Source organism: Podarcis cretensis (genome assembly GCF_951804945.1).
Source record: "Podarcis cretensis genome assembly, chromosome: 1".
In the NCBI taxonomy this organism is placed as follows: domain Eukaryota; kingdom Metazoa; phylum Chordata; class Lepidosauria; order Squamata; family Lacertidae; genus Podarcis; species Podarcis cretensis.
In genome coordinates, this window is record NC_137170.1 from 92,288,624 (window position 1) to 92,301,079 (window position 12,456).

Sequence of the window (12,456 nt, forward strand, 5' to 3'; positions counted from 1 at the left end):
CAGCAAAGTGCAGGATCTGCTCCAAAATGGTGTTCAGTGGGGCTTACACAGGTTTGCAGACTGAAGGTGCTTGAGAAGGGTAGATGATTCCTGCTCTTCCAAAGCTGTGTAAAAATGACAAGCTGCCTCAGCGTGAATGCCCTTTCAGTTACTTAAAACAGTCATTTGTGACATTTCGGTGTGACACAACTCTGTGGAAATCTAAATGTGAAAAAAGGAAAAGAAAAAAAGAACAGCTGAGTTTTCCTTGTGCAGAGTTTTGGAATCCAATGTATTTCTACTTGATCTCTGAAGATTGGTATGAGCTGTGGGAATAATAAGAGTAGAAGGGTAGACGAAAGTGTTTTTCTAGTCTGTTCTATAATAACACACGTGTGTGTTTGTGTGTGTGTGTGTGTGTGTAAGGCAAATCTGATAAGTAATTCACTTTCAAGGCTACAAGGGGATCATATTATCCACAAGCTTGAGAAGGAACTTGAAAGGTTAAGGAAACATCACTCAGAACTATTGCTTTAAAGATCAAAGAGGCCGGACTCCTGTGAAATGCTGAGAAAGTAAAGAACACAAGGGACTGAGTCCCAATTTGAAACAGAACTTGTGCAAAAGCAGGAGATAAGAGAGCGGGCAAAAGCAGGATGGGTTTGGGGACAGCATTTGTTGCGGCAGTTTAGACTTGCTGTGGAAATCTGGCAGGCAATGGGAGAGGAGGGGGGAAAGATCAATCACGCAAAACATGTTTCTTGTCTTTCTTCCGGAGTATCTGCTATGGACTCTTGCAGAAAGACCATCATATCCAGGACCATATTTCAAGAGGTAAAAATGTGGACACAAAAAGTTGTTGAGCTTTTTTAGGGCAATCACTGCCAGAGCCCCAGTTGCCAGAGCCTGAACCCAAACCACCCATGCACACACACACAAAAAAAAATGGAAAGCCCAAAGTCCAGGGCATTTGCTTTAAAATGTAAAATTCCCCCCAAATGGGCATGTAGGGCCCCCAAAAGAGGACATGTCCAGGAATTCCCAGATGTATGGCAACCCTACTTGGAGTCTTACCTGTTTTGTGGAAGGCAGCATGACAGTTGAGGCCTTCTGAGCTGAACACATTGCGTTCCTAAATATGACTGGCAGAGATGCTACCTCTGATATTACCAGCAGCTACTGGCCATGATAGTTATGTTTTACCTGCACTGTCAGGGGTATTATGTCTCTGAATACCAGTTGCTGGGAATCTCAGGTGGGCAGAGTGCTGTTGTGCAGATTGCAGGCTTCTCACAGACATCTCATCAGCCACTGTGAGAATAGGATTCTGGACTTGATGGACCACTGGCCTGTTCCAGCAAGCTCTGTTTTCCCCTATTCAGCTCCTTAGAATCATTGAGTTGGAAGGGACCTCGGTGGTCATCTAGTCCAAATTGACCCCTCACACAATGCAGGATCTGCATTGCAGGATGGAATCAGAGCTTCCCTAGCAGATGGTTGTCTGCCTTTGCTTTAGTACTCCAGTAACGTGGAGCCTGCCAATCACTGAGCATTCTGTCCCACTCTCTAACAGTTTTTACCATTAGAAATTTTCTTCTGATGTTTAGATTAAGTCTGTTTTCCTATTATTATTATTATTATTATTATTATTATTATTATTATTATTATATTTATTGAATTTATATTCCGCTTATACCCAGAGGTCTCAGGACAGTTCACAGAAAAGATCAACATAAAACCCACAATATATATATAATCAAAATAAAAACAACAACCCAATAACATCCCCCCCCCCAAAAAAAACCTCACATTTTAAAAAAGGAATAGGATATCAACCAGATCAACCAAAGGCCTGGTTAAAAAGGAATGTTTTTGCCTGGTGCCTGAAGGTGCCACGTGAACTTCTCTGGGGAGAGCATTCCACAGATGGGGAGCCACTGCAGAGAAGCCCGTTCTTGTGTTGCCACCCTCCAGACCTCTCAAGGAGGAGGCACATCAAAGAGAGCCTCAGAAGATGATCTCAGGGTCCGAGCAGGTTCATATGGAAAGAGGCGGTCCTTGAGGTACTGTGGTCCTGAGCCATTTAAGACTTTATAGGTCAAAACCAGTACTTGAATTGGGCCTGGAAACTAATTGGTAGCCAATGCAGTCCTGCTCTCTACAACATCTTAAGTCTGTTCCATCTTCTCCGTTACAGCAGATCAGATATTTGAAGACTGTTGTTACATCTCCCGGCTAAGCACACCCAACTCTTTCAACCATTCCTCATTCAGCTGTTTCCAGAACACTGCCCTGGTCTTCCTCTGGACATGCTCCCGTGTCCGTAAGGATATCCAGGCTTGAAACCCTGAGAGGTATGGGGTTTGTTTTAAAAAAAAAATCCTAATAGTTGCGGTGTAACTCAATACAACATTGTAATACAATTTCTCCCTGCCCTCCCCATCAAACTGTGGCAGGATGGGGGTGGGATTTGCTGCAAATTCTTCACAGATGGCATACTTATGTGGGAGTCTGCATTTCAAATATGTTCATGTTCCAGGCTGTTTTAAAAAAAGAAATAGAAAAAAGTGGAGATTTTTTTTTTCTCTGTGGAAAATAGATCTGACTTTAAAATGTCTCTTCTCTTTCCCCCACCCCCATTCCAATTAAAACAACCATCCCCTTTCATTTCTTGCAATGCTTAGCTCTAATCTATACTTTAGCTATTCCGAAAGGCTGTGTTATAATATCACTGCCTGATTCAGCTCAGAAATGGTACCTGGTGGAAGGCCAGTTCAAAAACCTTTTTGTGCTTCTTTCAAGAGGTCCAAGTGCACCCATGGATGCTAGAATGGGGAGGGGCACTGAAAGTACTGCTAAGTTAGTCACTAGATGAACTTGGAAGTTTCTTCTTGCTGTTCTTGTTTAGGAGATACAATAATGTTCTTGTCTGCCTTCCCGAGTCAAGCATCCTCTAAGCTTTACATGACAGGAGGAAGGAACTTTGACTTGGTGTGCATCGTCTTCTCCCAGTAATGAAAATGCATTATTATTAATCATTAAATTTGTGTACTGCCCTTCATCCACGGATCTCAGGGCGGTTCACAACATAAAATTGCAATATAAAACCCACAAAATACATAGGAAAAATAAAAGCAACAGCAAACTAATAATTCCCCTCCCTCACAACTTATTTAAAAGGGCATTGGATGCCAATCATCCAAAGGTCTGGTTGAAGAGGAACATTTTTTCCTTGCGCCTAAAGATCTATAATCTATAGCTGAACCTCCCTGAGGAGAGCATTCCACAAATGGAGAGCCACTGCCACCCTCTGGACTTCATGTAGAAGAGGCACACAAAGAAGGGCCTCCGAGGATGATCTCAGGGCCTGAGTAGGTTCATATGGGGAGAGGTGGTCCTTGAGGTATTGCTGTCCTGAGCCATTTAAGGATTTATAGGTCAAAACCAGCACTTTGAATTGGGCCCAGAAACTAACTGGCAGCCACTGCATTTGGGCCAGGATTGATGTAATATGCTCAATATGTCTTGACCCGGTGAGCAACCTGGCTGCCGAATTCTGCCCTTGTTGAAGTTTCTGAACCATCTTCAGAGGCAGCCCTACTGGATCAAGCCAGCATCCTATTCTCACAGTGTCCAGCCAGTTGTCTTCCCAAACTCATCCTTCCAAACTCAGTGCTTTCTTTTTGTTGATGTCCATCGCCTTGTGTGTGAGTGTGTGTTTGCTGCCTGTAGTAGCTGTTTAGTTCTAGCATTCATGGCACTTTTATCAAGCTAGGAGTACCAGCACCTTCTCTTTTTTTCAACCAACCCTCCAACTCATACCCTTCACCAGAACCTCCCAGAGTAGGCTACAGAATAAGAAAACAATGCAGTAGAACACAACTCATAAACAGTCAAAAGCAGTTTCTGGAAAGGAGGAGAGTGCTATTGCCCTCATTTCCCATCTGTGGTCTTCCCAGAGACATCTGGGCTGCATAGACCTTTCCATCTGATCCCCCAGGAAACCACTTATGGGCTATTGGCCACACAACTCTTCTGTGAAATGTGCACTCTGTTCACTCTTGAGAGACTGTTCCATGAATGTCTATATAGTATATAATTTTAGGTGCTGTTGTCTACTGTCAATAAGCCAAACTTAGTAATGAGCAGCATATTGCGTAGAAGGCAGACCCCAAACACTGGCCGTTTTCCAAGCTACCTGAAAGAATGGTGCAAATAGGCAACAAAGCAGCAGTAATCCTGTTCAAATTTATATTCTCCACAGGAAAAAATAGGATGTGGGCTGGTGGAGAAGCAATTTACATTAATCATCATCCTAGAATTATTCTACTGAAGGGTCTTTACAGCTTATGCTATTCTGGCTGTGAATTTAACTTGGCACTGTGTTGTCTGAAGTATAAACTAAGGTTGCAGAAAGGTGCCACAAGAATACCAAGTGAGGAGTATTTTATTACACTCTTATTTTGCCTGAGAGGCCCCCCACATCCCCTCTCCCCAAATCACGCTCTGTGTTGTGTTGTAAAAAGAGGGAGGCAACTCTTTGATGCCAGTCAGCAGAGCCCATGAAGGAAGATGTGGTTTCTTACTCACTTTTTTCCCCATCTAGCAAAACTGTTTTTAATTAAGCATTTGGGATTTGAATTATTAAATAACAGAGCAGTTTCTGTCTGCTTTTGTTCCCTAGCTAATGCGCCTGCCAGACCATTATTGACCTATTTTTTAAGAGTTTGGATAATGAAAGCAAAATGGGGATGTTTTACAAACATGTGGCAGAGCAACCCTATCCCATTCCATATTTTTAAAAACTGCATGTGCCGGTTGTTTCAGTCAGACCTCCCCACTCCATCTCAATTTCAGCAGGGATATAAATTGCACACTACTCAAGGGACAGCTCTGGTTGCTATAATCTTTTGCTGTGACTATCAACAAGCTATTGTCCCAAATTTCTGAGGAATATTTAAACCCCCGTTTTCTTTAGGAATTCGCTAGGATGTTACTTTAGAACGTACAGATGTTCACTTCTTATGTGGGTTAAGGTCCCCAGGAGATATTACTACATCACAAAACTTAATGTGGGAATAATGCCTTTAAATGGTTGAGATGGAGTTGAACGCTAGAACCTGTGTGATAGCTGCACACATCAGCATTGAATTTTTTGGGCTTTCCTCCAGATCAAAAGCAAGCTAAATCTTCTATAGTGCATGGCTTTGAGAAAAATCACACATTTGCCTCTGTTTTTCCAAGTTGTTCTACCAACTCTTATGGCTTTGCCAAAATCTTGCCACTCACAGTGTGGTTGTGTTCACTTGGGTTCTCTTTGTTTTGTGGGTCATTTCCCTCATAATGATGAGTCCATATTTGTAAGATGTATACACAGTGCATACCGCTTCCTAGTTCCTGTGTGCCAAATGTGTCTTTTACATGCCAGCAAAATAACAGCTTAACTTCCAATCCAATAAAGATGAAAGGAATTAAATGAACTAATAAGATTGAATTAAACAAAACTGAGCTGTTTTTAATTGGGTTACTACACTTAGAGCTCAACATTCCTCCAAGGAGCTTAGGGTGATATATATATACCATCATCATCATCCATGGTTCTTCCTCCAGCACCCATCCATTTAATCCATACAACAACCTGTGAGGTAGGATAAACTGGGATAGCATCTGGCCCAGTGTCACCTTGTGACAGAGTGGGGACTTGAACCCTGGTGTCCCAAGTCTCTTTGCTGTAATCGCTATACTACCCTGTCATTACAGCTCTTGTAACTGTCATGTTACAAGAAGGGTTAAAAAGTACTTGCACAAGCAATTCCCCTTTTCACACTTTTGTCTTCAAAATATATACAGTGGTACCTCGGGTTAAGTACTTAATTCGTTCCGGAGGTCCGTACTTAACCTGAAACTGTTCTTAACCTGAAGCACCACTTTAGCTAATGGGGTCTCCTGCTGCTACTGCGCCTCCGGAGCACGATTTCTGTTCTCATCCTGAAGCAAAGTTCTTAATCTGAAGCACTATTTCTGGGTTAGCGGAGTCTGTAACCTGAACCTGAAGCGTATGTAACGCGAGGTACCACTGTATGTAAATGGTGTATCTTTTATTACAGGGAAATGCAGTTTCATCCTTAGTCACTGAAGGTCCATGTTGTGATATGGAATGCCTTTTACTGTACCTTGGGTTTAAGTTAGGGATGGGCATAGATGTCAATTTCCATTTCTCCCCGTTTTTCCAAGCTTAAGTTCAGTTCTCCACGTTTCCAAATCAGTTAGTGATTTTTCAAAAGTCCTTATGAAAATTCATCAGCATTTTGTTGAGAATTCATTCCTGACATACACATTTTTGTATGCAGTTTTGCCTAATATACGCCATTTTACAAAACAATTCCCACTAATACAATGCATTTCCGTATATTCTTTCCACCAATATATGTGTGTTTATGCATGCTCTACCCTTCTATACATAGTTTTGTACACATTACTTGACTGGAGAAGTGCATTTCAAACTTTGGAGAAGGGATGTCCATTTCAGTTTGCTTATTATGTTGGAAAGTTCAACTTTTTTAATTTCTCCTCCACCCCTAGTAACTTTGTATCCTTTTCTTTTCCTTCCCTTGTTTACTATATAATTTTCACAATCAGCCTCCAGGGACTGGAGTCCTTCCACAAATATAAAATTGTGTTTTTATTTCCATTGGTTAAAATAAATGTGTAGATAATGTTGTTCACTTGGTTTGACAGTGAATACTTGGAGGTACAAAAACTGCTGAATGTGACTAGTGGCTAAATGAAAACATGTTGTGGTAGGCCAAGAGCAATTCCTTTCTTAATCATCCCCCAAGGAGGTTTTGTATAATTTCATGTGTTTGTTTTAAAGGAACTCTGTTTTAAAAGCAGTGGCACGCGTCTCTGTTTCCTTTTGTGCTTTTTTTTTCAGCAGAGAGGATTTTCTATCCAGGAGCTTGTCAAGAAAATGTCAAGAGTGGGCCTTCTTGGGTTGGTGGTCAAGGTAAAATACATTACACTGTCGACATCCATTAAGGCCGGGAGAAAATAAACCTCTGGAGGCAGATCTTAGCTGTGTTCTTGAAGTTTAGAAGTCTGTTGAAGCACAAAAAATTGAATATATGCAGTTTTAGAGTGGGAGGAGAAGTGGATGTCCTTTATACACCTTCATGTGTGCACAATTGTTGAAACAGTTCCACATGCTGGTCCTAAAGGAACCAAAGATTACGACCTTTTGATAGGAAGAGTATTGTTTTGGTTGGCCCAAAACATTTGGATGCCTGAAGTGGATGAACACACCCATTCCAAGTTTAGAAGCTGACTGTACTAGGAGTTGTTTGTTTTCCACACTGGTAGGATTAGCAAGTAGCACACCTGAGGATAGTAGGTTTGCTTAGGAGTTGAGTATGCTGCTTTAGACCAAATCAGACCACTGGTCCATCTAACTCAGTACTATCCATACTGACTGGCAACAACTCCCCAGCATTTCAGACAGGGGACATTCCCAGCCCAGATGTAGGGGACTGAACCTGGGATTTTTCTGTGTACAAGGCAGGTGCTCTGGCTGTCAGCCTGGCTGTCAAGGTGGTGACCTGGCTGTCATCCTTCCCCATCCAGCTTTGGAGAGATGTAGGGCAGTCTGCGCGACATGCAAAGAATCAATGCCTTGCTGCTGCCCCTCGTCTCTCTGCCAAATGGTGGCCCAGTCCTCTTTTAGCCCCAGAAGCTGCTGATGCTTGTCTGCTCAGGAACACACACACATTTTTGCAGCCCCAGATCGACAGCAAAACAGAAAGCAAAGGTTTATTGAGCTCTTGTGGGTGACAAGTTGCAGAGGCCTGCCTTTAGTACAGCAGTCTCTGCTTCCCCTTTAAATGATGGTTCTTAATATTTAATGCGACTCTCTGAGGGCATGTAAGCAGCCTGAAGCCACTTTTCTTTTGTGAACCAACCCCTCTTGCCAATTGGCAGAGGGACCTTGCATTCATAACAATAACAACTTACTGTTACAAAGTATATCCACTGGCAGTGTGCATGAACTTGTCACGCAAATAAGTTTTTCCTCTATACGGAATCTTCCATGCTCATCCTCAACATGCTGCTTTGAGTCTAGATCCTTTCTACCACAGTAGTGGCTGCGGCTACATGACAATTATGTGAAAACCCACCACATACCGTATTTTTCCGTGTATAAGATTTTTTTACCAAAAAAAATAGCTTTAAAATTGGGGCTCATCTTATACATGGGTAGTGCTAAGGGGTATTTTCTTAATTTGGAGTCCCCCAAAATAGGGGGCGTCTTATACACGGGAAAATATGGTAATTAGGTTGTCCATGCCTTTTTTGTCCCTGCACATCCCCCAGGTGAATGAAGAAGGAGGAAAGTAATTGTGATCTTGTGGTAGGATTCAGCTCATGAGTCCCATCAGTGGAAGCCCTCCATGGTGCGATTTCACCTTTCCTCCTCCATGCCCATCTGAAATTGACTATGTGGGGGTCAGGAAAACTGCCAGAGTTGGGGATCTAGCAAGCTAACATGCATGCCCAGACAGAACAATCAACAGTGTGTTGTTGAATTTCTCCCTTGGTATTTGCACCCACCCACAACACGGGTGTGGGGATGCACCCCCCGTTGCTGGAAGCACACCCACTCCTTCAGACACAATGGATTGTAATGTAGAATCAACCTGCATTGATATTTTATTTCTGGATTGAAACTAATTTGTGAAAAAGCTCTTTTTGGGGACGTAAAATATGCATTAGGTCTAGATGGCAGTGTACACTGAAAGTTGAATATAATGTTGTGTGTGTGCTCCAACACCAACTGATAGAACAACAAGCAATCTGTAGTTCTGTTATCTGTGTTTACAGGTGGCTTTTGTTTTACGAAATGCAGCTGCTTAGATTGCAATTTCACAGGAAGGTGGCAATGGTGGCAGTGAAACACGTTCACCCCCAGCCATTTTCCTGCCCTCAAATTGTCAGCTCCAGCTGCTTTTCCTCCACCTGTACCTTGGAGATGGAGAACTCTTGCCTTGCACCCGTGTGGCACTAGAGCATGTACCAACAAGCTTCCAACAGGATTTGTGATCCTAGACTGGCCTGTTCTGCGTAGTTCCAAAACTATATTGTGTGCAGACAAGTCCATATAGGCCTTTCTGACAACTTGGTGATTTGCTGTTTTTGTTTGCTTGTAGTCGACTAAAGCTAAAATGGATTGAAACTTCCTTTGCAACAAGTGTGAGATGCCCTTGAGAGTCTGAGAACAGATGGAAACAGGGAGTCTTGAGCTTAAATAAGAATTACTGCTCTCAGAGCTGAAGGCACCTTTCTCAGTTACAATTTATGTATGTGATCAAGCCTGGAGCTGTTGCTAGGCTTTGAAACCTTCCAAGCAGAGTACAGAATTTCAGAGCTTTAGGTGTATGCGCACAAGGAGCTTTGTGGCGTTAAAAATGATTACGCCTTGTCCCAAAGTAGTGTCTAAATGTGCTCACCTACTATGTTAAAATCCATAATGCAGATCCCCTGCCAAACCACAAAGGGCTAATGAAAGTGTTAATAGATGCACATTTGAGAGCCTGAGTTCAGCTACCAGTCTAGCTGTGGGATCCTGGAGCCATTCCTGTAGAATGAAAGGGTAGCTTGGAGGAGGTGGGGAGGGAGTTTACATTTCTGAATCACCTTCCCCGCTTCACATCAAAAACTTCCTGCATTCAGTAAAGCTAGCACAGCAGGGAAAGGCCTGTACTCAGCAATAATAAATAAAATAAAATAAATTCATAAATACATTTTCCCTTCGCAGGTACAGCCTGGGGTGGGGGGATGAGTTCAGCAAAGTGGAATAAGAAGTTGTCTGTGCATGGCACTGATTGGCTGGTGTCTGTGACATCATTAAGAAATTTCCTCACCCTGGAAGAAGTTTGCATGGGGAAGGGAAGTTGTGTTTTTCGGTGAATACATGACAATTAATAAGCCTTTGTGGGGCATTAAAAAATATATGAAATAATGGATGCTTGAATTGTATGGGAGAAGCGCTTAGCCGCTGCTCAGTTTGCTGCTTTGCATGCCTGTCATTTTGGTTGTGACACCAGGTCTTGCTGCATGAGCTCTTTTTAAAATATTGCAGCTTTACACCTTCCTCCCATAAAGTTCAATACACATACTACACATATCAAGTCTTCTTTTTTGTGAAGCATCCAAAAGAAATATCCAAAATAGAGACAGTTGTAACAGTGATCAAAGGCAATTAAAACGTTTCCCCTTGATTTCCTGGTGTTTTGAGGAAGTTTGATCTGGAACAGCCAAGGGTGGTGAACAGGAGGGATTACTAATTCATTTACTAGAAAGCTGTGATTTCCAAGAGGGAACCTGCCCATTTCCAGGGATTGTGCTAAAAGGAAGGGCAGGGGTATTTTGGAATTCCAAGCAATTTCCTCCTTGTGTGGATTAGCTTTCTTTCTGTTACGTCTACATAGGCAGGCATATGGACTTCTCCAGTATCTGATTTCTTTCTCCTGCCTAGTTAATTCAAATCCACTGTGTCGGTGATTACTACTGAAATGAGAATCGCTTCCTTTGCATTAAGTACTTTCATTGAAGGTGGTATTTTTTATTGTTTAAAAAAGGAACAATAATAATTTTCTCCAGGAGCAAAATGGAGAATAATATTTTTTTTAAAAAATACTAATAATAAAGGAAGAAAGAATAGGGCACAGTGCAGCCAAAGTTAAGCCCTTTTATGTGTCATTTATTTCTGCTGGAGGAGGTCTAAGTGCAAATTTCACCCTCTCATTGAGATGTAAGGGGATTTAAAAAGCGCTTAATAAGAAAAGCAATGTGCTGCAATGGCCTGAGTTCTGGAACTGCACGCAGGGAACAGTGGGGCCCTCAGGGAAGGACTTTGGGGCAGAGGTCTAGGGCCACACTCAACAGGTGGGCCCTGAAATAAGGCAGGGCTGGCTTTTGAAAGTTACCATCTAAAAGCAGGTGCAGTGTGGAGGGAATATAAACACCTACAGGCAATTACCCATTTATTCATGTGTACATGCGACTGCGGGACGCGGGTGGCACTGTGGTCTAAACCACTGAGCCTAGGGCTTGCCGATCAGAAGGTCAGTGGTTCGAATCCCCGTGACGGGGTGAGCTCCCGTCTTTCGGTCCCTGCTCCTGCCAACCTAGCTGTTCGAAAGCATGTTAAAGTGCAAGTAGATAAATAGGTACCGCTCAGGCGGGAAGGTAAACAACGTTTCCGTACACTGCTCTGATTTCGCCAAAAGCGGCTTAGTCTGCGGACAAACATCGGCTCCCTCGGCCAGTAAAGCGAGATGAGTGCCGCAACCCCAGAGTTGTTTGCGACTGGACTTAACTGTCAGGAGTCCTTTACCTTTACCTTTTTACATGCGACTGCACACATCACCACAAAACTGGAAGTGGCATGAAAAAGGGCAAAGAAGAGCATGAAAATGGCGTCTAGCCATCCCACAAGCTTTTGCAAGTGCAATCCCAGGAGCCTCTTCTGTCCTCACACTGCAGGTCTCCTGGGAAATCTACAGACACTTTTTAGTTTTGCTAATTAACCTGTAAGCAGGAGGGGTGTGTGAAATTGCACTCTCCACTCAGCCCTTTAGCTGCCTGTCTTCTTGGAAAGTTTGCAGCGCCGTGACACTCTGATTCTGCCTACCACAGTAATTTATGGTGACGTGGGTTTTATCGCCGAAGCTATAATTTTGTGTTTCCCGAAATAACTGTTAAATGTTCATCAAGGAGCAAAGGCCTTTGGCTGTTCCTTTGTGCAATTCCAGGACTGTGTTTCTTCTTAAACGCACTCCACATAGATGGCGAAGCAAGCAAATGCTGCTCTTTCAGCATAGATGGAAAGGGCATCAGGTGAGGAGCTCTGGTTCCCTTATGTGAGATTTGGGAGGTAGCGGGGAGAGAACAGCTGGCAACCGTAAAATGAGGTTAAGAATTGCCAGCACCGTATGAATCAGCCTTGAAGGGTCATTCACTCTTCACAGGAAAATGCACAGAAGTGTTCTCATTTCAGCCACCAAGTTGACTTGTGAGAATTTTAGAAATGGCGGCAGTGAGAGAGTGGGGGCAGGAGTCATTGCCCTTGTTTCGAAAGTGGAAGGATAAACACATGCTCATTAGAGTTCTCGCCCCACACCCTTTCCCTCATATGCACCCAGGGCTTTGGGGAAAACAAAAGAACAGATTTAGGGAGAGGAGAGGGGGGAAGTTTGGGTGCACAAGTGTAAATTCTTACACTAATGGAATGGGGGACTTGGCACTGCTTTGGATATAAGCCATAGGTTTTTTAAAAAATAAACCAGCCGAACTTGAATAGTCATTCAAGCCATAGTTAGGGACGAACAGACCATGTCAGTTTTACACATGTTCACATGTCCATTCTGTCCCATTTTTGCAGTCATTTGTGATTACTATTTTTAAAAAGTGAAAACTTACAAT

At 42.9% G+C, this 12,456-nt stretch overlaps 2 protein-coding genes across 4 annotated transcripts in view; both read left to right on the top strand.

Moving 5' to 3' along the window:
• Nucleotides 1-12,456, top strand: part of TMEM177 (transmembrane protein 177) — a 98,786-nt gene that overhangs the window by 26,192 nt on the left and 60,138 nt on the right. The gene's annotated exons all lie outside the window — the stretch shown is intronic.
• Nucleotides 1-12,456, top strand: part of MRAS (muscle RAS oncogene homolog) — a 47,316-nt gene that overhangs the window by 8,521 nt on the left and 26,339 nt on the right. The window contains exon 1 of one of the 3 annotated variants that reach the window (XM_079969513.1): nucleotides 6,962-6,985. The exons of the other annotated variants lie outside the window; for them this stretch is intronic. The gene's annotated coding sequence lies outside the window, so the exon portion shown is untranslated. Of the gene's footprint in view, nucleotides 1-6,961; nucleotides 6,986-12,456 lie in introns of those variants that run through there. 3 annotated transcript variants of the gene reach the window in all.